Genomic DNA, 24,154 nt, shown 5'->3' with positions numbered 1-24,154 from the left:
ACCCCACCCGTGCGGCCCACCGGGGGATTGCCCGGTGCCCGCTACGGCCAGCCCAGCTCTGCCTATAGTGTTTGTAGACTTGACATAATTCAACATGCTATCCCTATGCACAATTTTCTATCACAAATCACATGCTAAACAACATGAAATTTGAACAAAAGCTGGAAACTTAACATATTTGACAAGTCACCCACTTTTGGTCAATATTACCCTCTTTTTACTGGCATTAACCCGCCTAACAAACAAAATGCTACCACAGACTTTGATGGGGTAACACTTTTTTTAAACCTTGAATACCCTCCAAAACGTAATTCATAATTGTATTCACCTTAATAGGATCAAAGTCTTAAACATTTTAAATGACCGGCAATTTTAAATCAAGCAGTTGACAGGTATGTGTTTGCCACTGATAAAAAAACCTTTAGCCAGGCCCTATGGACAGGCCTTTGTAATTTGGTAAAATACACTACAGACATTTCTGAGAGGAACATAATGGCATATAACATTAGAGCCATGCTTACAACCTCAGTGTGACTTAAAACACCTCTAAGTGGATCATCCATACATTTTACATTATTTAACAATCTGCAATGGCTCAGAATATTCTGCGAAGTTCCGTAAATAAACAACGACGCCTTATTAATGTCCTTGTTACATAGAATTTTTCAGTAGCACAGTATTGCAACTATTTAACATGCGCAAGTGCCCAGACATCCACTGGTGTATAATCAACAGAAAATGTGGCTTTTCTCACAGATGTTTTGCAATAGGTTTTGGCTTTAAACCACAGCCTACTTTGAAACATGCCCCTGCAACACACACCATGTGCGTTCAGCCTTTACCTTTTTTAAAATGGACTACTACTAGCACCCAAAAATGTACTGATTTGTAAACAGTGCACTATATAACTTTCAACATGAACATCCAGACCCGCCTCCAGGGCTTACACTATTGTCATTCTATGTCCCCACACATATACACACAGTAACTCTATGCTGAATGCGGCTACAGGCCTTGTACTAACAACGTTCTTTTTTAAAATGATATAAAGGCTTCTGGAGTAATGTGAATAGCAGTGTCATGGATGATATAATGCCATCAGTGATGTCATCAATCGTTATTTGAGATGTCATCCGGGATGTCATCAACTATGCCATTTATCACGTCATAAGTGATGTAATGTACAAGATCATTAGCAGTGCATGACGGGGTGCAAGTTATTGGTAGTTCACTAACTAAAACTGGAGAATTTCAGTGTTTTTCCCTTTTTCTAAATGTTAGCTCTTATCTCATTTTTTCTATAACCTTAGTTGTTTTCAATGACTTTGGGCTATTCGGGCATCTGGCTACATCTGTTCCATTCTGTCCTTCAGAACAAGTACTGCAAGCCCTTGGATTTAGGGTCTTGTTAACACACTGTTACCGCCACTTCTGAATCCTGCTTCTCTTTAGGTGTGTGGGTCAAAGTAGGGCAGGATACGGTCCACAGAGAATGGGATTCTGGTAGCAGGGGAACACCACTGAAAAATGCTCTGCGCAGAAAAGAGCTTCTAAAATAAGTACATGAAACAGAGTAGAAGCCATACTGGCAGACAGGACAGAATGACAATCAGAGAACTTTGAGAAAACAACATCAAAGCAAGATAGAAAAACATGCAACAGCACCAGAGTTGCTAGAGATGGGGTCAGCTTCTTTGAAAAACGTCATGGAACCACTGCGAGAGCACAACGGTTTCACTCAAATATCTTAAAAGCAATAAAGGAATCCCTTGCATCACTGGAAGATTGGCAGTAGAAGTGGATGAGGCAAAGTTCGTGGCCAATATCGCTCATTGCAAAAATCATAAATGACAATGGCAGAGATGTCTTTCTGCAGGGAAGAAAAAGGTATATGCAGACTCAATATTTGTCACAAGGGGCTTATATTTTTTATGCTCATGCAAAGTTGGTGTAGAACGAACACAAATCTTTTTCAAAAAGTGGAGGAACAATGTAAATGGGATTTAACTCACAGTGCACGCTGTTCCACATGGGAAAGCTCAAGGATCTTTTCAATGGGAAATTATTCCTTTGAGACCCCTGATTTGGCGATGGCCTCGGCAGCAGAACGCAAGAGTGATGCAAGAGGAAACAAGAAATATTTTGGGGGTGATTCGAAGAAAGTAGAAACAAACTATCAAAAGCAAAAGGAGTCTAGGAATACAAGTGAATTCAATACTTGCAAAAAGAAACAAGCAAGACAAACTAGTAATGAACTAAGAAGGATGCCAGAGAGAGATGTGGTGGACTACACGGAGGAGCAATTCGCCCCACAAGTCGCAGGTAACCTTATGAGAGAAGGTGAAATGACACCCGGGGTGGTGGCTCTGGGAAAACTCATGGGGATAGGCAGTTAATAACCACAAGAAAAAAGCATCTCACAGATGTAAGACAGGGCGGTGCTACTGGGTGTGATATTTCAGCACAGAAGGATAGCAGGTTGGAGGCAGCTTGAGGTAAACAGGAAGAGGGGAAAGTCTGCATTAGTTGGGACAACAGATGCTTTCGGAGCAGTCTTACTTTGGGCAAAATAGTTGTAAGGCTTTTTGGGGAGCTGGTGAGAAACAAGAGTGTCTAGGTTGTGGTGAGTAAGGCAGAATCATAACCATCAGGTTACGTAATTGGTACAAATGACGAGTACAACAGATAACCAAACATATACTGGTTGAGGTCACAGAGACTGTCAACAGCCTCAATAACAAAATCACATTTAGGACAGACAGACATCGGACACTATGTCCCAAGAGACGACCCTGAGGGGAAAATATGATGAAGTGACAGGGACTGACAACTGGAATAAGTATAACATTATCACTGTAACCTGAAAGAAAGTGAAGGGAGGGGGATGTGATGTTATCAGGAAGACTCATGGGATAGAACTGAGTGATGCTAGATGTCTTGACCCCACATGTTGTGAGCAAATGAAGGTGCCCGTCTGGGCGGAGGCAGTGGGGCTACGGGGAGTTTCAACGCAGTAAAGAGCTGGGAAATAGATCAGGGAGAAGCAAAGCTCAGAAGCCCAGAAGGGAGGCTGGCCTGAGTGGGCTGGTATACGCACTGGGTTTGAAGAATACAGATACCTTAAAGCAAAGAGATACACCTTGTCCGTGCACCACTTCTTAGAGTGCCTAAATTGGTTATTTTTGCCTCCCTGAAATGCACACAGCAACCATTTCATGCATTCTCTCTAGCCGGAGGTGCACTGGACCACTCTCTGGTCATGCCATGTGAAGTTGAGCGAGTGCAGGGCATGTGGGGGCCTAACACTGCATGAGCAGGTCTTCGGTCAATCATTTGGTTGCCAAGACAAAAGAATATTACTAACTAAGCTATCGATGCCTCAGGAGGCATTCGAGGGGGTCCAGTCCTTAGGACAGGCCCTTGTTCTATCCAGACTATGCTGCAGAATGTATGGATTCACTGCATTAACAACTCTACCAAGGAAAAATCAGAAAATTGAAGAACAAAAAAATACTCAATCTCCCATTCAAGAAACATAATCTCTCATTCAAACATTTTGGTGACATCCCTGTGCACTCCGAACACCCTCTTACACTACCGCCAAGTAGAGCAATAAAGAACTCTAACTAAGCGAGCCACCCATATCATACAGGAGAGATCTCTCGACCTGAGCTTATTCTCTCCAAACTTTCAACAAGATTAAATATAGCAAAATCTTGCCTTAAAGAATAGAAACACTGACAAAATAATATTCAAGTCACCCCTTTAACCTCGGAAACCAGGATCGGTGGTACTTCATGCCTCTGTGGGATGGTAATGATTCCTTGTATACAGGTCTACTTCTGTTTTAATATTTTATCATATTTGCTACCTGCATCTGGTGTTGGCTTGAAATGACACGTTACATGGATGTCTAACTGGATGTAAAGGGCTTTGATTTTGACAATTACATGATCCGCACTATGTATAAATCCAGAAAGAAATAATCAAACCGCTCATTGTTCTACGCTCATATACCATTCACTGCGTATGAATGACGACCTTTTAACCATGAATAACGGTTCGATAAAAAGACCCGAAATGAAAAAAAGGAATTTCCTCCTCTCCCACGCCCAGCCTTCAAAGGCATCTCTAGAGCTCTCACCGCCACCCTGACATGCACAAACCCTACCTTCAAAATCGATATAAATTTCTCCTGCATCCTCTAATTTAGCCCATGTTCAACAGGACATTATGCAACCTCTTCTGCATTCCAGAACACAGAGCTGGCACTGCCATCTTCATAACACCACCCAACAGAGATGATGCTCAGCGCCCGACACCCGGACAGAGTGCGCCCCATCCTCTATGAAGGACTACAGCGTTTCCAAAGAGAGGCTTTCCTGTGGTTTGTACAGAGTTCTTGCTCTGTTCCCTACACGTGATAATCCAGGAGTGAGGGACTCCACCATACCTAGCGCCCCCCCCTTCCCCCCCACCACCACCACCTACTGGACTCCGGATCCAAAGGACTAAAATTAGGCGGTACAGCTCAAACGAACTACTGTTTACTCTGTGACCTTTACTAGACTGTAATTATTTCAGCTTCCAAAACAAACAGGAAATCAGCTCACAGTCTGGACTCCTTCACTATCCTGCTCGCTTGGCGTCTTTTGGAACAAAGGTGGCATCAGGCCGGAAAATGTCAAACTTTTAACCTGGAACCAGTTCTAACTCAGTCACGGACCTGTCTGGCTCCAGAAATGGAAAAGGGTTGACCCCAAGTCCAGAAGCTGGCCAGATCCTGGGCTAGAGCAGGCAAAACCCAGCGCCAACCAGAAATAGGTATGGTCCAGACCAGGAAACAGGCCTGTTCTGGACTGGCAGACTCTGTACCCAGGTGCCCGCCAGATCTGGGACCAGACGTATCTCAGACATGAAACCATTCCAACACCAGGCCTCCATCTAAATGTCACAGGCTCGATCTGCTTTTTATACTTGTGATTGAAACAATGAACACCGAAGACTTGTCGAGTAATAGAATATATTACATTAGATTAAACAGACAGTCCAGGCTGTGGTGTGTGCTACATAAAGTGACTTATACAAGAGAATGTTTTCCGAACCAGTTTCACATTCTTCCTGCATTATTTCTTTTGTTGCTAATTTAAGAAAAAAACGTATGTACAGCAAAAGAAGCAAAATTCAAGATGCGAACACATCGTAAAGTTGCACATAAACAAATACAAACATACACAAAAGATCACAATAAACTTGCAAACAACAGATGTTCAGCGTTGCAACAAGGTTTTGAACAGCACTTGTACACATCTTAAATAGCAGAGCACATGTTATGCAACCCCCAGCCGCAGTTATCCAACACCATTTAGGAAAATACACACAAAACATAAAAACATAAAACAACATATTATAGAACAATAACTTCAATTTCACATCCACAGAATAAGACCTCTGCCCGGTATATTCCTAAAATCTCGCAAGAGAAATTGCTCCCTCCTTTATTTCTTTGAATGACCTGCTTCTTCCCTTCCACTTCTGAATGCCTCTCGGCAGAGGCGCAACTAGAGCCAAATTTCGGGGGGGGGGCTGAGCAAAAATTTCGGGGGGGCTGAACTTTAAGCAATAGGCAGAGTGGAGCTGCAGGGGCTCTTAGAGGAGGTGAAACAACAGCAAGGCCTCATTAACATGCAAATGGTCTTTTAAAGACCTGTGAAGTGCTCGGGTGCGGCTGCTTTTTTGCCCGGGAAGGTGTCTCAGCCCGGGCTGCCACACACGACGGGGGGGGGGGGGGGGGTGGGGGGCTGAAGCCCTGTGAGTCCAATGGGTGTTGCGCGCCTGCCTCTCGGTTATACAGACTTGCATCCCTGGCTGCCTTAATCTCTCTTTCTTCGAAAATATATCTCTGTAACTGATCCTATCTAATCACTCCATCAAGCGTTTGTTTATCACATGGCCCACACTAATGATCACACCCAAGTCATGAATGTCCCACAAAAATACTGGAGAAAATGCATGGAATGGTTTCCCTGAGAGCACAAGACTACTCCCAATAACCCACAACAACCAATGACCACTGGACTAACCACTCACGCAGAGTAGCGTGCTATTAGCCACAATGTGCGTCAACATATCACCCAGGGCACTAAGCTCCTCAATTCATTTAGATACCTTTAACCGCAGCAGCATATTTCTAGTCCTGTTCTTGTGAATAATTTCAAATTACGAGAACATGTACGGTAGATGTATGGTTCCATTAGGACAGAAGGGAAAGAAAGAATTTCATTTTACAGACCAGTAGCTGTGTCGAGAATGTGCTCACCAGTTCCCAGTTCGTATTACCGAATATAGGTGATCATGCTGACCTAGATGGAATCTCACGATTTTTCAATTTTCTGTACCATTTACTTTATTTGTTTTGCAGTTTTAAATAGCGTGAACTCGACCCAAGGGCATTGGAACATTTTACACGAGCACCAGATTACATTATACAAGGTCAGGTTAATTTTTTTGGGCACAGGAAGATATTGATTGGCCCAGAATCACAGGAAGTTTAACTGATGCTGGGACTCGAACCTGGTTCCACAGTTCCTAAATCAGCAGCTCTGGAATTAGGCCACATCTCCTCCCCATCTTTAATCTTAGCAGGGTTCCAATCCCTCAGAACAGCGCCACCATCTATTTTCTTGTGTAAACCGTCAAGCTTGCACTCTTTGATCGTGAGTCTATAACCAATGAAGGGCCTGTGGTCAGGGCCTCTACTCAGCCTAGCCCGTGCAGGGCGGAAGATGTCGTCCCTCACAGTAAAGGAAAGGAGCACCGGGTGTCGCACATGCGCACTGTGAGCTGCTGATCCTGCTGACGATGGAATTTCATACTGAGCCCGATGGACAAGTATATTTGATCTCAAAGTATTATGGCAGAGAAGAAAATTCCCAGAATTTAAACAACACATGACTTAACCTTATACAACTAATGAATCTGGAATTGAGAAATTATTTCAAGCATGTTCTGAGGTTTGTGCAATTTGCCCACGTCCTTTGCTCGGATAGCGCATAGCACAGGGCGTAAACAAATGCGGCGCCCAGGCTGCTGGTACTAACTAAAACGAAAAGGGGTCCTTTTTCTATTAACAGGTAAATGGATAGATCACCGCAGGGACAGTGTGCATTTCTGTTCCTGCCCTAACTCTCCTTATTTACCCGGAACCTACCTTAAGCACCCTGGTGACAAGTTGGTGTGGTGGCGGTAGGGTTGGGGTAATGGGGTGAGAACATGTGGGATGGCCGGGGATGAGAGGGAGATGGGATGGGACTTGTAGGGGTTGATAGATGTTAAACACGGTGCCTGCAGCATGTCAGAAGAAAAAAGATTAAAAGCAGTTTAGGCAGAATCACTGGTTCCGGGTCAGAGGGCACAGTCTCTAACAGACAGGTAAGTCCGAGCCTCTAAAGGTTGGCGCCCTGGCAATGGGCACAGCTCAGCCAAGCCAAAAGCCAGCCCTGGGTGAGACTGAGAGCGCTGTTTCTATCAGAAAGGTGTCTTCCCTGTTTGAGCACTGACGAAAAAAGCTGGCATTTGGGTGTTGGCATAGATAAGTGCCCTCAAGCAGCGATGTGATGATCGTGTCTTTTTATATTGTGAAGTGGATAGGCTCCAAGGACGCCTCAGTTTGCCAGGGTTCCTTTGTTCAGGGTGATGAAATATTGTTTCAGGGAATACATTCTCCCCAAGCCGTTGTAGGTTTTATTTTGAAAGCCGTGGGAAACTGTCATGGTTGCCGAAAGTGGTGCATAAGGACTCTGCACCACTTTCGTACACTCGCAGCCAACTGCATGGTAATTTAAACGTGGCACAAAGCACACCTCAACTGCACTTTGGCAATGTAGCACACAACCTATCCTAGCAACAGGTTCCCAGCATCCCAGAGAAAATGATAGGCCCCCCTTACAGAAAGTGAAGAGAGGTTCCGAGTCTCTAGGCATTGGATTGAATGGCGCCCCCTTTGAACGACTGGAGCCCTATTAGAGGGTTGGTGTCACCCCAGCCCCATTGCTGCGCTGCGCCTCTGATCCCAGAAACAGTGGCGTAGCAAGGTCAGGTGCAGGCTCTGGGCGGTGCGACCGGTGCCACCGCACCGGGTGCTGACTTCGCACAGGGGCGCCTGTTTGGTGTAGTTTATATTGTGCTTAAAAGCACCTGCTGCCGCGTTCCTAGCCTCTAGCAATCAGGGCCAGACTGGCCGTAGCGGGCACCGGGCAATCCTCCGGTGCGCCGCACGGGTGGGGGCCGGTTTTGGGCCACTGGGGGCCGATTTTGTCACAGGGCCGTTTTTGCAGCTATGATGCAAAATCGGCCCGGTAACAAAATCGGCTGAAAACCGGCCCTGGCAAAGAGCTCGGCGGCATCTCCAATTCCCCCCCCTCCCTGGAAGGGGGTGTGGGGGCTGCCAAACTCTTTGCCAGGGCCGGTTTTGGTTCCCAGTCTGGCCCTGCTAGCAATGTTAAGCCAGCAATTAAAATGTCAAGAAAACTCCGGTGATTAATATGGTGATTAATATTTTTCCAGGCGAGATCGGAGTTTTGTCTAATAGAGGGAAATTTTAATTCATGGTAAGGTAGAGCAGAGGGTTAATATGCTTGCTGCAAAGAACATGTACCATGCATATAACAAAGTAAATGTAATGTAAACATGTCAGTGGGTTACTGCCTTTGTCAGAGACTTCCTTTTGTTAGTTGCAGTTTACAGTGAACTATTAACTGACATCAAAGAACTGCATGCAGACTTCAAGGTATAGATTAGAGCGTATGGATTTTTTCCCCAGACTTTCATTATTCTAATGTTGCGAAAAGGGTTCACTTGGGAACAAATCAGTTCTTGTTGTTAACGAGAGCCCCAATCCACTGTGTTACATTTTAAATTCAGTGTTTGTGTTTCTCCAGACCAAGTCCTCTTCAACTATACTGCCTACCAATATGGATGGCATGTGAATTCACCCGTTGTTGTCCTTTGTCTTATATAACATGTCCTATACAGTGATTTACACACCTATGATTGATAGTCTCTGTGTAATGTGTGCGTTACATACAGTGCTCTGACACCCTTCACTTTTATGAGTGACGCTATAAAATGTATTAAATGCATCTGAGAGAGAGTGGTTATGGTGACTCTTAAAGGGTGGTAGGGAGGGATTCTGTGGTGGAGGTGGTCATTGGGTGGGGGGGCGACAAAAAACATTGTCGCACTGGGCATCACTAGTGCTAAAGCCGGCCCTGGTCAGGTGGTACCTGGTGCGGAAAAGTTCTTGTGACCCCCGTCTTGACAAAATGGCAAAAATATGTGTTTAAAACACTTATTTTTGCCATTTTGTCACCCCTCCTCAGTGATGACTCCCAGGGTGGCCCATACCCACCGCACCCCCCTTCCTAAGTCACTGCCCAGAAATCAGCATAAACGCAGTCTGCCATATAAAAGAACAGCATATCGTATTTTCATGCCAAACTATATTAGAATCGCTTTGTAAGATTGAATGCATTGTGTGACACTAAAGAAGAGTAGTAACTAGGCTTTGTTGTGTACTCAAAAATAAGAAAATAAAATAAATTCAAGCATTTAAAAAATAAAGAATTACATTCCTAAAAATAGCTTTTGAGCTGTTTAAACCTCTGCCATGCACTACATCTGCTATTGACATGTGTGTGAGTGTTTGAGCATTCTATTTAGAAACATTCTCAGCCTTCTCTGTAGCAATAGTTGAGAGAATGAAAACCTAATTTGTTTGCTACAGCTTTCTAGCACATGGCATTAAAAAAGTTGAGTTTTTTCTGTGTTGGTGCCAATGGCACACTTTTATCAAAAGTGATGCCTAACTGCACCACTTTCTTAATTTAGTATTATTCTAAATGTATTTCTGAGCTGAATTGCATGCTTGTAAGGAATCAGATTGCTGGGATGTATGTTAATGGTCAATGTATGCTGTGATTTCTGTGAGGAATATTTTACAAAAATGAAGAAAATCAAGTAAAGGGATCAAGCGTTATAAAGAAAATAAAAGTGGTCCATAGGAAAGCACTACAAAAAGGTGTGCTGATATATATACTATATTGAAAAAAGTCCTCAAATCTTCAGTACTGCATCCACAACAGCAAGACATATTTATATTGCACACGGTACCAAACAGTCACTTCGTCCCAAGCACCGGAAGGCACTTTCAGATCACAAGAAAATGTTCATTTCAAACGTGTACACTGAAATTCTTTTGAGCAAGGGGCCTTCTGCTCCCTCAAGCCATAGGAGGAAAGATCACAGGAAAAGCCTGTGTAAATTGGTCCCCTTACGCCTTGTGGGGCAGCAGGAGGCTCGCTCAACCAGGAAGTGTTTTAAGGCGTGGGCAATTGTGCAGGGCTGGAAGGGCCCCAGAGTAATGTAATCTTTCTCTCACTCTATCTCACCTTTGCCAATTTTTCTATCTGAACATTTCTCTCTCTCTTTCCTATCTGTACTTCTGGGTCAATCTCTCTCTTTTAGGGTTTCTCAAGATAGATATTAACTGAAAAAACAAAGGTTAAAGTAACTTTATAGTTAGATGAATAACTCAGTGACAGTAACGTTTTGACTTTGAAAAAAACACAGTAATTCTCGGGTTATAGTTAGCAAAGCACTACTTATGACCTCACATATTACATCACTCATGACATGTTCTATGACATCATTGATGACACCACTATTGACTTCACTAATGACATCATCCAATGAGTGTGTTAGTTCATTTTCTAGTTTACATAGTGGTGGGAAAGGACCATATTACTTTTCTACTTTATTTTGTACAGCCTGCATCCAGCAAATGGTTGTGAGTGTTTACAAAATGCATGTGCTGCGAATACATCAAAGATGTGTGTAAGTTTTGAACACATAAATCTTTGAATTGAAGAGTAAATCTGTGTGCAGATGACAGTTGACGACTTGTGTCCAGTATCAAGTGTTTTGGTTCTGCAGAAAAAAAATTCAACAGGGCAAAGGTACTACATAATAGATACTAAGGGGCCCATTAGGATGGCGGGCGGATCACCCAAGCCGGGCCGGCGGTTGTCACCGCTGGCCTGGCGGGGGTGATCCGCCCGCCATCCACCCTCAAAGACCCCCCGCCATATTAGGATGGCTGGTGGGTCCGCGGCAGACGGAAAGACCGTCTGCCGCTTTTCCGCCAGTTGACTCGTCGACCGGGCGGAAAAAAGGGTTAATATGGTGGTGGTGTCTGCAAGATACCGCCATCCATATTATGATTACGGCGGAGATCAGCCTGTCCATGGCGGCGCTGCCGCCATGGATAGTCATGCAGTCTTTGCTATTGGAGGCCGTAGCGGGCCCCCAGGATGTTGGGGGATGGGGGTGCACATGGGGGGGTACATATGGTACCCCCTGCATTGGCATGGACAAGGTGGCAGGCACCGCACGGTGCCTGTCACTTTGTGCATGCCAATGCACAACGTGCATTCCCAGCATTGTGGCGGGCACGGATCACGTGAGCACCGCCTGCCACAATTCTGGGTTTAGGGGATGCCACCGCCGTGGTGGCATCTTAATTGCAGGTGCTGGACCGCCACACCCCTGGCGGACGGTCCCGCATTCCGTTACGGTGGTGGGCGGACTTTGTCCGCCTGCCATCGTAATAGACCCCTAAGTATTGTAAGCAGCCTTGAGTTATTAGACGGAATTGTCTCAGCATGACAATTTCTATATAACATAGAAGACTGTTTGCACTTGGTACGAAACTATGTTCATGTGCTTCTTTTGCTCCAGAAGATTGTCTATCTGTAAAGTTTTCACCACAATATGAAGGCAGCAGATAGTATAATTTTTAGTACCTCCAGACCATGGTTATTTTAAGCAAATAATGTATTTTTTGATAAGTGTTGCATAGAGTGTACATTGTTCTTAGTAGATACTTTTTAATACTCTGTGGTGTATTTCTTATGAGAGTTTCACTGTCTGCAAATGGTGTGGTATAGAGTAAGCTCTCTCCATAGAGTAAACACTGTTTACAGTACTCACTTTTCTACTTATATCAACCTCCTTTCTCATTGTAAGTTTGGTGACTGTGAGGGGTTTGTTACAGATAAAAGCTGTCCGTAGTAGGGCATTAATTTTGGAACAGATGTTGAGTATCTTGAGTAACTTGGCTTTCTCTGAATCAGTTGTATACATACTGAAGACCGTGTGCAATAAGGGTTTCCCATATAACTGTGGTTGATTGTTAATTTGAACCAGGCTACCCGTCAAGTGAATGGTATAGGGTCAACGTTGCACATAACCCATTCTTGCTCCCCCTAAGGGAGTTGTAATTGTGATGGCACTATGAATGCTTCATATTATTCTGAGCTAGTTTGTACTTACTTTTAGACCTCTAATGCTATACTTGTTTATAGAGTAATGTGTACTAAAGAAGCGTGGATGAGGTCATCCGTGATGTCATTAGTGATGTCATCAATTATGTCATTCGAGATGTCATCAGTGATGTTATAAATGATGTCATAGAACATGTCAAGAGTGCTGTGATATGTGACGTCATAAGCAGGGCATGGCAGGGGAGCAAGTTATAGTTAGCTCAGCTTACTATAACTGGTAATTATTATTTTTTTTTTTTCAGTTCAAAACATTAATGTTGTCACGGACATATTCCCCTAACTACAAAGTTACTTCAACCTTTGGCTTTATTCAGTGAATTTCTAAGTTTAAAAAAAAACAAAAACAGATAATTTTATTATAATTAACTATAAAGTTACTATAACCTCAGTTTTTTTTGTGTGAATTTCTAGGTTTTTTAATAAAAAACAGAAAGTAATATTTCATAACCATACATAAAGCCAACCACCCGCGGCACATTGCCTTTGGCCATGAGCGGTGGAGGGCAAGGGGGTTGGCAGCAGGGCCTGGACTGTGACCAGGCCGTGCAGCAAACCCCAACAGACAGCTAACCCCATGCTGTGCACCGCCTTCAGCCACCGAGCCTGCCTTACAGCCTGTTCGTGCATCCAACCCCATAAAGCACACAGCCTTTGGTTGTGTGCACCGTGGGGTTGGCTGCAGGGCCCATCTTGCAACTAGGCCCTGGTTCCAAATCCCCGTAGGCATCCAACCCCATGCTGTGCACAGCATTTGGCAGTGGAGTGTTGGCCACAGGACTTGGCCTGCCGCCAAGCCCTGTGGCCAAACTCTCGGCAGACTGCAAATGCTAAACTGTGCAAAGCCTTTGGCCTGCACAGTGTAGGGTTGGCCTTCAGGCCCCAGGGACCACATCCCCTGGGGCAAAACATATATATTAAGTGCCGCCCTCTTCCCAACTCTTATTTGGTCCTGGGACTTCATACCCAGGCCAGTTCCAATTGAAAGGAGAGGGGCCGTTTGGCCTCTCTACCCAAGCCTTAAAAGACCCTGGGAACCCTATTCCTCAATCCAAATGCAATTAAACAGGAGAGGAGGCTGTGCAGCCCCCACTCCCCCAAAACTTCTTCGACACTGGGGACCACGCCCTTCAGGATCGTCTGTTTATTAAAAGGGGAAGGGGGACATACGGCCACCCTCCCCTGAGCCTCTATAGGCCCTGGGGACCCCATCCCCTAGGGCCGATCATTTTTAAGGGCGAGTGTGGCCACATAGCCCCCTCTCCTCAAGCCTCATTATGCCCCAGGGACCCCATCCCCCGGGGTCGCATTACATGCTAAAGGGGTGGGGGCCAGTTAGGCTCTGGGGACCCATCTCCTGAAAGGAGTAATTAATAATTGGAGGAGGGCGGCAGCCCCCCTCCCTGAGCCTAATTAGGCCCCCAGAGACCCCGTCCCCGGGGCCGAAAAGGAGGGGGGGGGGCTTTTTAGGCCCCGGGGACACCCTCCACCAGACCCGTACTTTATTGTAAGGGGAAGGGCATCACCTTCTTCGGCTTTCTGAGGCCCTGGGGACACCATACTGAGGGCGGTATTAAAAGGGGAGGAGGGCCATGCGGCCTTCCTTCCTGAGCCTATTTTGGCCCAGGGGAATCCATCACCTGGCACCCGCATCTTTTAAAGGTGGATGCCCTGAAGCCCACCCAGGGTGCCCTTGATGCCTACCCAGGGCACCCACTTCAGAAACTATATATGCTTTTTTCTTAATTTTAGCCCAGGGAGTGCTTCTTCTGGGTCCCCCCCCATGAGGCCCGGGATGGCAGGGTATCCCTTTCCAGCCAGCTTATATAATTTTGTTTGCAAGTTCAGAACAGGGGACTAAGTACCCGAGTTCTGTTATGGCAGCCAGCAAACTTTTTCTTATATTGCTGGCAGCCAATCAGAGCGCTCGCTCTCACAGGAGTCTGAGTTCCGTGGGAGCGAGATGGCCCAAGGGAGAAAAAGCTACTTGGGCCAATCAGAATGCTCTGTTTTTAAATTGCCTCTCTCGCGAGACTTTCTAGGACCCCTCCACCCTGAAATACAAATATTTTAAAACCTTAATTCCTCACAAACTTCTGAACACAACTATACTAAATTACAAAAAATACAATCTGTGGGCCAAGATCTAGCTTCCTGCCAAATTTGGTGTAATTCCGTTCAGCAGTTTTTGCTGTAGCCCTGCCTAAAGAAGTCTATGGAAAATGCATGGGAAAATTTAATTTGGGACCACAGTTTTTTTCTCAGCCCCTGCCTGGCGATCACTCCGAAACTTTCCAGGAAGGCGCTGAAGTGAATTTGCTTATTTTTTGGAAAGGTTTGTGAAGAATCATAAAACAGTGCCAAAGTTATTTGCAAACTAAAAACTGCAATGTCTATGAAATAACAATCCTAACTATAACAACCTAGTGGCAACTGCCACTGGGTAATAGATGTAGATATATATAGATAGTTAGGTATGGTAATAAGAACTGAGCCTACATTTAAAAAAAAAATCGAAATACAATGGTAAAACAAATGTGAAAGTGATGTTGTAGTTAGGTGATGAAATAAGATTAAAACTATTGTTTAAAAAACAAAAAACACGGAAATTCACCAGTTATAGTTTACTCAGCAAACTATAACTTGCAACCCGTCATGCACTGGTAATGACCCCAATCATGACATGATAAATGAATCATTGAGGATATCACTGATGTCATCTCAAATGAACACTGATGAAACCACTGTTAACACCATAGTCTAATACAGCATAGAGTTACTGAGTGTAAACACAGGCCTCACGGCAAATTTAATAGTGCTTATTGAAATTCATACAGTGCATCATTTACAAAGCATTAAAGTTTGGAGTGCACGTATTACTCCATGTTGAACAGGGTAAAAGCTGAGCGCACCTGATGTGGGTTGCAGAGGTATGTGTGAAATAGGTTTAAGCTTAAAAGCTAGGCTTGTTCTAAAAAATCTATGAGAAATACCAGAGCCTCCGTTGACAATAGATTATCCATCAGTAGATATCTGGGCATGTGCCCATGTTTATAGTTGTAATACAGTGCTATATACAAAGTAAATGTAGTGAGGACATTTATAAGGTGTGGATTTTTCTCTCAATAACTTTGCTGAAGATTTCACGGCACTAGTGTTTGTTGAACAAAGTTGAATGTAGGGGTACACTGCTTAGAGACCGTTCATCTCACACTATATCTATCACAGTATAACGCCACTTAAACCTTTGTATTTTTGCAGTGAATTTCTGGGGGGTTTTTTTAAACAAAAAGGAAGATCTTATTACGATCCCCAACTATAATGTCATGTCACCCTTTGATTTTTTGTTCAGTGAATTTCTTTTTTTCCCCTTCATATTAAGCCAAATTTACCACTGCTCACAGCCAAAGGCCCAACCAGGGGTAGCCAACCTTGGCAGTGCACTGCAGGGGAATGGCCACAGGGCCTGACCTCTGACTGGGAACTGCACCCAAGACCATGTGGACACACATCCCCCCCCCTGTGGACTCCTAACCCACATCTTGTTATTTATGTTTTTAATGTTTTTGCAAGTCCTGTTTTACTCTTGCAGTGCCCACTACACCCCACAGTACAGCGGCTCTATGGAAGTAAACCTTGAGCAGCAAATCTCCAGCTGGAGTACTGCAGTACTTTATGGGTGGGTTGCATTTGGTCCCTCTGGAGTACAGTAATACCTGCGACAAAAAATAAATAAATAAATAAATATAGGGATAGAATCCCAAGTCCTGTAATGGGATTACTTCCAAGCTAGGACCAGCCAATCAGATCAGATAATGCTCCCTCTGTTAATCGGAGGGTTCTATTTTTTTGCATGTTTTAGGTACCACAGGACTCCCTCGGGACCAACAGTCGTTATATGCCTATTTTTTTTTACTCCTTCAAGCTAACCCCAAGCACCTCTTTAAAGCCAAATTTCTCGAAAATGAAACGGATTTACATAAAATAAAAAAAGCACGCTTTATGAGTAACGTTCTAACTTTCAGCCACATTTGGTGTAATTTTGTAGAATCGTTCTCCAGTATTGGAGAGCAAAATTCCCTATGGGAAAATACATGGGAAATCAAAGTTTTGGGGTCGCCTTTTTCTTTGCCCCCCACTAGACGGAGCAGCACAAACCTTGCCATGAAGGAGCAGATGTGGGAATGTTGTTTGACTTCAGTTAGCAGAAAATAGGCAATAGGTTGTTCCGAACAGGGGGCCTAAAATATGTCTGTATCAGGTTCGCAAAAATCTTTCGATGATGCTGCACTCACCAGCCTTCAGGGCTTGGGCTGGGGTTAGTTTTCTCCACTCATCATCCAGATAGGCAAAAATTCTTCAGCGTAGCAGTGGGCAATAGATATTCTCTCCTCTTCAGCTCCCCACAGATTTTCTCCTGGGACTGAGTCAAACATTAAAACATTACATTTTAAAGGCTACATTTCAGGTTTCCACTCCATTGTCCTGCATTGTGACAACAAAACTTTTCCAGAGTTTCATGCAGCCTAAAAACTATGATTGGGGACCCCTGGAACAGCAATGGAGAGCTCAGCCCTCTTCTCTAACTCAAACCCAGCCTTTCCATTTAATTCCCATTAATCCTCAAATGAAATATGCTCCCTTAAGCATCCATGTGGCTTAGCCCTCATGTAGTGCTTGACTTCAATAAGGTCGAGAGGGCCCCTAGTCTGAATAGAAAAGATGCTTTAGTGGGGTGTTGCAACGCAGATGCACCACTTGGCACCTCTCCTTTCCTGGCTATTGTGTGGACAACTTTTTAAGTAACAGACAGCACACCCAGATTCCCAGAAGCTATTACAGAGTTGTGACCCCTGACAGAAATGTATTTTCCTTTGGAATCGCTCAGCAGCTAAGAGTAGACAGAATATGCATCTCAGATTCCTAAACTAGTGTCAGGGTTACAGACAATAACAGTTTGGCATTACTACTGATCTATTTAGCTCCAGGCACTTACATTTTGCAAACCTGGAAGCACTCTCCTATTAACATTTAAAGACTGAGGGCCTGGTTTAGAGTTCAGTGGATAAATTACTTGGTCACAAACGTGGTGGATATCTCATACGTCACATTTCAAGTGCATTATATTCCATGGCACTTGTAACACAGCATACAGGTTAATCTCCACATTTGTGCTAGAGTAACCCTTCTGCCGAAATCTAGATCAGCCCCTGAATGTTTAAACACGTTGTCCACACTGCAACCCAGGCTGCAGGAACATATGTATTCCACATTCATGTTGTTTGGGTATAGACATGAAGAATATTTCCTTCTCGCCCACAACTCTGATTTGCACTCTGTAAAAAAGTGTAATGGGCCCGAGCACAGAAGAGTCAGTAGAGTGACAGTGATTGCAATTTGAAAATACATTTGGCTGTCCTTTTAAATCGAGCATATGTGGAGGAGAACTGCTTAACATGCTCCTGTCACTCAACAAAAAACACAGATGCCCAGACTAAAAAGATGGGTGGGACATCGCAAAATATGCACTGTCTTACAGTGTGCAAAAGCAAAACTGGGGTGGCTATTGTCCAAGCGACATGCGACTATAGCTTGTGTTAGGATTACAAATGAAAGAATTACAAACTCACCCACCTAGACAGAAGCGCGGGCGCTCTCCAACTCACATCAGATTTTGGGGCTCTATAAGGACATTTCCAAGAGAGTTGGCAAGTGTAGGCAGCTTTTCTATTGATACTCATTTGGCTGGAAATTTCATGGATTGGGTTGTAGTATTTTTCTACAAAAAAATGAAGGTTGTGGCAAAGAGTGGACGACCTGTTAACTGATTTAGTCCCCAGTCCCAGTGGGACATTCACACTAGGCCTCTGACGCGGGTGACCCATACATCGAGAGTAGAGTACATTAATTTTCTCATGATCAGCTACTGGAATGAATTCAAACACTGCCCTCCACACGAGGAAGCCATTACAACAAGGGCTTTACATTGTGCGCCACTTCATCCCAGCCACAACACTGGGAGTCGCTGCATCCTGGGCAAATTTTACATATATCACATCAGGGGTCATTACCTCATGATTGCCCTTACATCGGAGGTAAGTATAGGGAAATATTACAATCATTGAATAATCTTCTTAACTTTGACATTTTTGTGCATGTGTGTTCACTGAAAAAAACAAAGGTTAAAGTGACCTAACAGTTAGGTGTTGAAATGAGATTAAAGTTAACATTTAAAATCCAAAGAACGTCTGAAATTGGCCAGTTGAAGTTTGGTGAACTAACTATAGCTTGTGCCCCCATCATGCACGTTTATGCTCTTGCATATTACATCACTCATGACATCAAAAATGACATATTGGCTATGGCTACCCACTATATTCAAAGCACTCATTTGCCAACAGTTCAGAAACAAAGAAAAGAGCTACCAAGAACAATATGACAAGTGGTGCAAGTTATGGAATGCGTTCTAATTGTAAATGTTATTTATATAGTGCTTATTACCGCTGAAGAAGAGTTGAATCGCTTCGCGCAGAGTAGCACACTACTCAGAAACCCAAGACTAGAAAATAATAGTGGATTAGTGTTAGATCTGGGGGTCTCTAGTTGGCAGAGGTAGGTACCACTGTCCAAATAGGGACCCTTGCTTGTAGTAAGTGTAAGGGGGATACACTCTTTAGATAACCCCTGCTCACCCCCTTGGTAGCTTGGCACGAGCAGACAAGCTTATCAAAGGCAATGTGTAAAGTATTTGTACCAACACTCACAGGAACACAGTGAAAACACCACAAATGGACTCCACACCAGTTTAGAAAAATAAAAAGTATTTAATCTAAACTAAACAAGACCAAAACGACAAAAATCCAACATACACAGTTCAAGAATATGATTTTTAAAGAGTTCTAGGGTTTGCGTCAAAATAATTCACAGTTGCATCACGTTTAGCCCACAGTACCAGTAGATGCGACAAAAGTTCCAAATGGAAGCTACAGCGTTGAAAAACAAGCAATGCATCACTCCTGAGACCCTGGGGAGGCGATGCGACAGCTCCGCTGCACGCAGCGGACGTGTTGCAACGAATCCGGTCTGTATGGGGTGGGAGGCGATACCTTGTATGGATTCCGGTGCGCAGGTTCGGTAGGAAGCGTCTCGCACAGGCACGATGCGACGATCTTCGGGACGGCGAAGATCTCAGGTGCGGCGGCGATACGCGGTGCAGCGTCTATCTTCTCCTCTCGCGGCCCCTCGATGCGACGGCTCTGCGACGATGTTCACAGCGACATGATGCGGTCCGCAAGCAAGCGGTGCGACGATCTCACCCAGCGACGACAGGCTCTGCGACGATACTCGCAGCAACAAAAATCTTCCTGCACCGGGGCGATGCGCTCCGTATGCGAACGATGCGTCGGCTCTTGCAGCCGCAACAGGCGCTGCGACAATCTTCGCGGCGACTGGAATTTTCTCGCACTGTTGACGATGCGCTCCGCAAGCAAGCAATGCGTGAAACTTGCAGATCTTCTTCTTTTCTTTTTGTCCAGCTCCCCAAACAGCAGGCACAACTTCCAGAGGCCCCACAATTATATCAAGCGCTCTAGGAAGGCCAGAACTCACTCAGCAGAGTTCAGGGGGGAAGCTGGGGGTGAAGTCCTTTTGTTCCTGGGACTTCTTAACAGGAGGCCAGCTCTCCTCAGGCCCTTGAAGATCTCTTCAAGCAAGGGGACACAGCAACAACAAAGTCCTTCCTCTCTCCTTGGCAGCAAAGCAACTGCAAGTCAGCCCACAAACACACAGCAGGACAGTCCTTCCTCTTCAGTCTTCCAGCTTTCTCCTTGGCAGAGGTTCCTTCTTGATTCCAGGATGATCTAAAGTTCTGGGGTCTGGGTCCCAGTATTTATACCAATATTCTCTTTGTTTTCTGAAGGCAGAGAGGCCTTTGCCTAGTCAGAACCAGTTCTGGTCAGTCCTGAAGCACTCTGTTTACAGGACTCCTTCTTTCCTTTGACAGTGTAGGCCAGGCCCATCAGACGCACCACAGGAGGTGGAGCCAGCATTGTGGAGGGAAAGCACAGACATATTCAGGTCCCAGGTGCAACTCCTCCCACCCATCTACATGGAGATCTCTCTATTCAGCCCTGTGCTGACTCACCCTGTCTCCGGGAATTCCCCAGCCCCTGTCACTCAAACTCCAGACAAGGAATACACAACCTAGCAGAGGCAGGTTTGGATATTTAGGCAAGAAAATACCTACTTCCTAAAAGTGGTATTTTCAAACACAGAATGTTAAAACCAACTTCACTAAAAGGTGTATTTTATCATTCTGAGTTCTGGCATACTAAACTCGAATTTCTACCATGCTCCCTGGGTCAGTTAGGATTATAGGATGTAATAATCAAACTGCCCATTCTGGCCTATGGGGAACAGGTAGCCTTGCAATAGTGAATTACAGCCATTTTCGTTTTTCACTATCAGGACATGCCACACACACCAGGGCATGTCCTACCTTATACTTACAATGCACCCTACCATAGGGGTGACTATTATGCAGAAAAGGGAAGGTTTAGGGACTGGCAAGTGGGTGCACTTGCCCAGTCAGCATGGCAGTTAGCAACTGCACACAGGCACTGCGGTGTCAGTCCTGAGACACCACTTTAGAGCTACTCATGTGGGTGGCACAATCAGTGCTGCAGGCCCACTAGTAGCATTTGAATCACAAGCCCTGGCACACTCAGTGCACTTTACTAGGGACCTACTGATTAACCAAATCTGCCAATCATGGATAACCAATCATAGTAACAATTTATACAGAGAGCATATGCACTTTAGCACTGATCAGCAGTGGTAAAGTGCCCAGAGTCCAATAGCCAACAACCACGGGTCAGGAAAAGCAAAGGAGGAAGAAGCAAAAAGTTTGGGGATAACCCTGCAAAAGGGGCCATTTCCAACAATTAGTAGTATTTTTTCTTTTTTTATGTCTGTGCATTATTTGTGTTTGGTTTGTACTCTTGATTTCTTGAGTGTATAGTAGAGTTTAGAGATGGGATAGGATGGAATGGATTTGAAAGTGGAAGTAGTAAGTTGTTTTTCTAAGTAGTACCTCTTAGTTGGGGGAGAAGGCCAATAAAAGAGGGAAAAGTCTGAGAAGGATGTTTGGGGGTTCATAGTAATCAGATAGGTTTGGGATGAGTCAAAAAGAGGAAGGATGGGACAAGGCTGAAAGGAAAAAAAATGTATAGAAAAAAATCTGAGATTATGTTATACATACAGATTGGCACATGCCACTTGGTAAGGTTTTATTGGCTGTAGAAAACCTCTCCACTCAATACCCATATGTACATCGAAGAGGCAATATTTACATGGTTGGAGGTGCACATTTATCTTGTGCTGAGGAATGCACTTTATGACACTGCCTAAAGTTTTGGTAGCAGGAATAAACTCCTCTATATTTGTACAGCAGCAGCTTAGAAATCTATTCATACCTTCACAAGACAATATTGCTTCAAAATAGGCTGTAATGAATAAAAAGCCGAAACTATACATCACTTGAAAAATAGCCAATATTGCATAAAGTGCTCAGCAAGTAAAAAACTAAGTCATAAAATCACTCTCTTACAATTATTTTGTCTTACATGCTAACAGGTTAAAAAGCCAAAAGTTACATAAAATGTTCATCAGAATAAAAAAATCATAATACAACATCACTCTCCTACAATTATTTCATCAGTTGCAATAAATTCTAGAGAGAGGTATAAAGAGCACTAATGCCCGAGCAGAAGCTAAAAATGGAAGGCATTACGCCAACGTATAGTGTTTCTCAGAAATCCTCCCACAGAATAGCACATGAGAGTGTCGGACACAATACTATAAAATAAAATGCAGGTTTATAATGATTAAAAACACGAGTAAGGGCCTGATTGGCACACGTGCAACCATAACTGGGAAATGTCAGTGATGTTCCATGTTTGTACCAGTACCAGAACCATAACTCAGTTTCAAATGTGCTTTTTTTTAAAAAAAACACATACACGCTTACTGAAGTGTAGGTACTCATCGCCCCAGAGTACTTGTGTGTTACTGAGAAGTGACGGTATTCTTCAATTAAAAGTATTGAACCCCCTTTGAATAATGCAGGGACTCTACCTTTAAAATGAAAAACGTGAAGTTAGTACCTCTCCATTTAAAGTGCTGAAAATAAATATACATATATATGTATGTACATGCATACACACACACATAAGTAGGATTTGCATTGAAGAAGTAGTAGGAGTCCTGATGTGTTGATTCTAGATGTGGTTGCGATGTAGTGGTAGGTGATGTAATCACCCACAATCCGCAAGGATCACTTCATGCCAGACTAACAATATGCTGACTCTAGGCAACAACTGGTCAATCCGGTGAACCTGATGGCAAACACCAAAACACAACACCGCTTGGAATGGACACTATTTCAAGGGGACTACCCCCACCGCTGGAGATGAACTTAGGCCCACACCAGTGACACACTTTCAAGCGGCTCACACTGAAAACCCACAGGGACAAAGCGGTCTCAACGATATCAGCTTGCCTACCACCTAACAGACTGGCCTCATTCTCAAGTAACTCACCATTCCCACCACTTTGTTTCAACCTGTACCTACACCATACTTTGATTGAGGCCACGTGGCACAACCACCCTCCCAACTAGCTGAATATTGACTTGGCCTCGATCCCCTCACCCCTCCTCAATCAGCTCAGACTCCCTTCTTCCCCCCCAGAACTGAGATCTCAAAATTCCTTCAGATGTACCCAACACTTTACCGCCTTTGCGCTCTTTTACCGCTACCTGCTGAGTGAGTACAGGACACCGCCATCTTGGAATATGGCGCGGACCGAGATCCCCAGATAAGTAAGAACACATGTGATTATCATTAAAACCAAAGGCATGGCTGTGGAGCCGACCCTGTGATCTCCCTCTGGAGGGTCACTTAAGGCCGCCGGTCTGGACAAAAGGACAGTGGACGGACGGCCGTCCAGCCAAGATTATATTAAGTGCAGCCGAGTGCCTCTGTAAACGAGACATTCTATTTCAGGGTCAGATGCTTTTCCCCGCCTGCAATTATGCTCGATTTACGAGCACGGGCTGGCTCTTTTCTGCTAATGGATCTGTCTGGGATGGGAAACGCTGGGTTCCACCAACGCATAGAGGACTCTTCAACAGCCACGAGGCCCCGACCCTGATGGATTCTGCGGTCAACCTGCAGAGCAGCTACAACAACATGTCTTGGATTATTTAATGCAACAAAAAAAAAATGATTTTCAAGTATCACTTTTAAGTACAGTAACATTATTCATAGACAGCAGCTTGTCTCAGGTACAAAACAGGTACAGGCATGGTGCAGCCGGCCAAGCTCCTCTCACACAACAGCGATCTTGCACTATGCCCTTTCACCCAAAGCAGGCACGGTACAGACAGCACCGATCAGCTTCCTTCACACAGGCTTGGCATAAGAATCACAGTCACATGCACACCCGCCAACCCCTCTACCTCCTCTCGCAGGCCGCCAGGACAGCGGCAGCAGCGGGGCACGCTGACCTCGCGTACAGATAAGCGGCGCACAGGGAGTCAGGGTCGAGCTGGGACAGAAAATAACGGGGCGCCAAAATAAAAGTGGGCCCCGTTGGTGAATTAGAACACTAGAAAGCAGTCCTGGTTTGCAAATTGGAGCAGTTTTGACCTTGTAAAGACACGCTATATAAGTGTTTTGCAAGGTATGGAACACTGC

At 44.5% G+C, this 24,154-nt stretch overlaps 1 protein-coding gene across 4 annotated transcripts in view; it reads right to left on the bottom strand.

The window, feature by feature from the left end:
- Positions 1-24,154, bottom strand: part of AATK (apoptosis associated tyrosine kinase) — a 391,342-nt gene that overhangs the window by 327,575 nt on the left and 39,613 nt on the right. Inside the window, exon 2 of one of the 4 annotated variants that reach the window (XM_085617407.1) lies at positions 16,694-16,821. The exons of the other annotated variants lie outside the window; for them this stretch is intronic. The gene's annotated coding sequence lies outside the window, so the exon portion shown is untranslated. The remainder of the gene's footprint in view (positions 1-16,693; positions 16,822-24,154) is intronic. 4 annotated transcript variants of the gene reach the window in all.

This window comes from Triturus cristatus, chromosome 7, assembly GCF_964204655.1.
Source record: "Triturus cristatus chromosome 7, aTriCri1.1, whole genome shotgun sequence".
NCBI lineage: Eukaryota > Metazoa > Chordata > Amphibia > Caudata > Salamandridae > Triturus > Triturus cristatus.
Note: the sequence above shows the minus strand (reverse complement) of the source record. Positions and strands in the feature narration are given on the sequence as shown.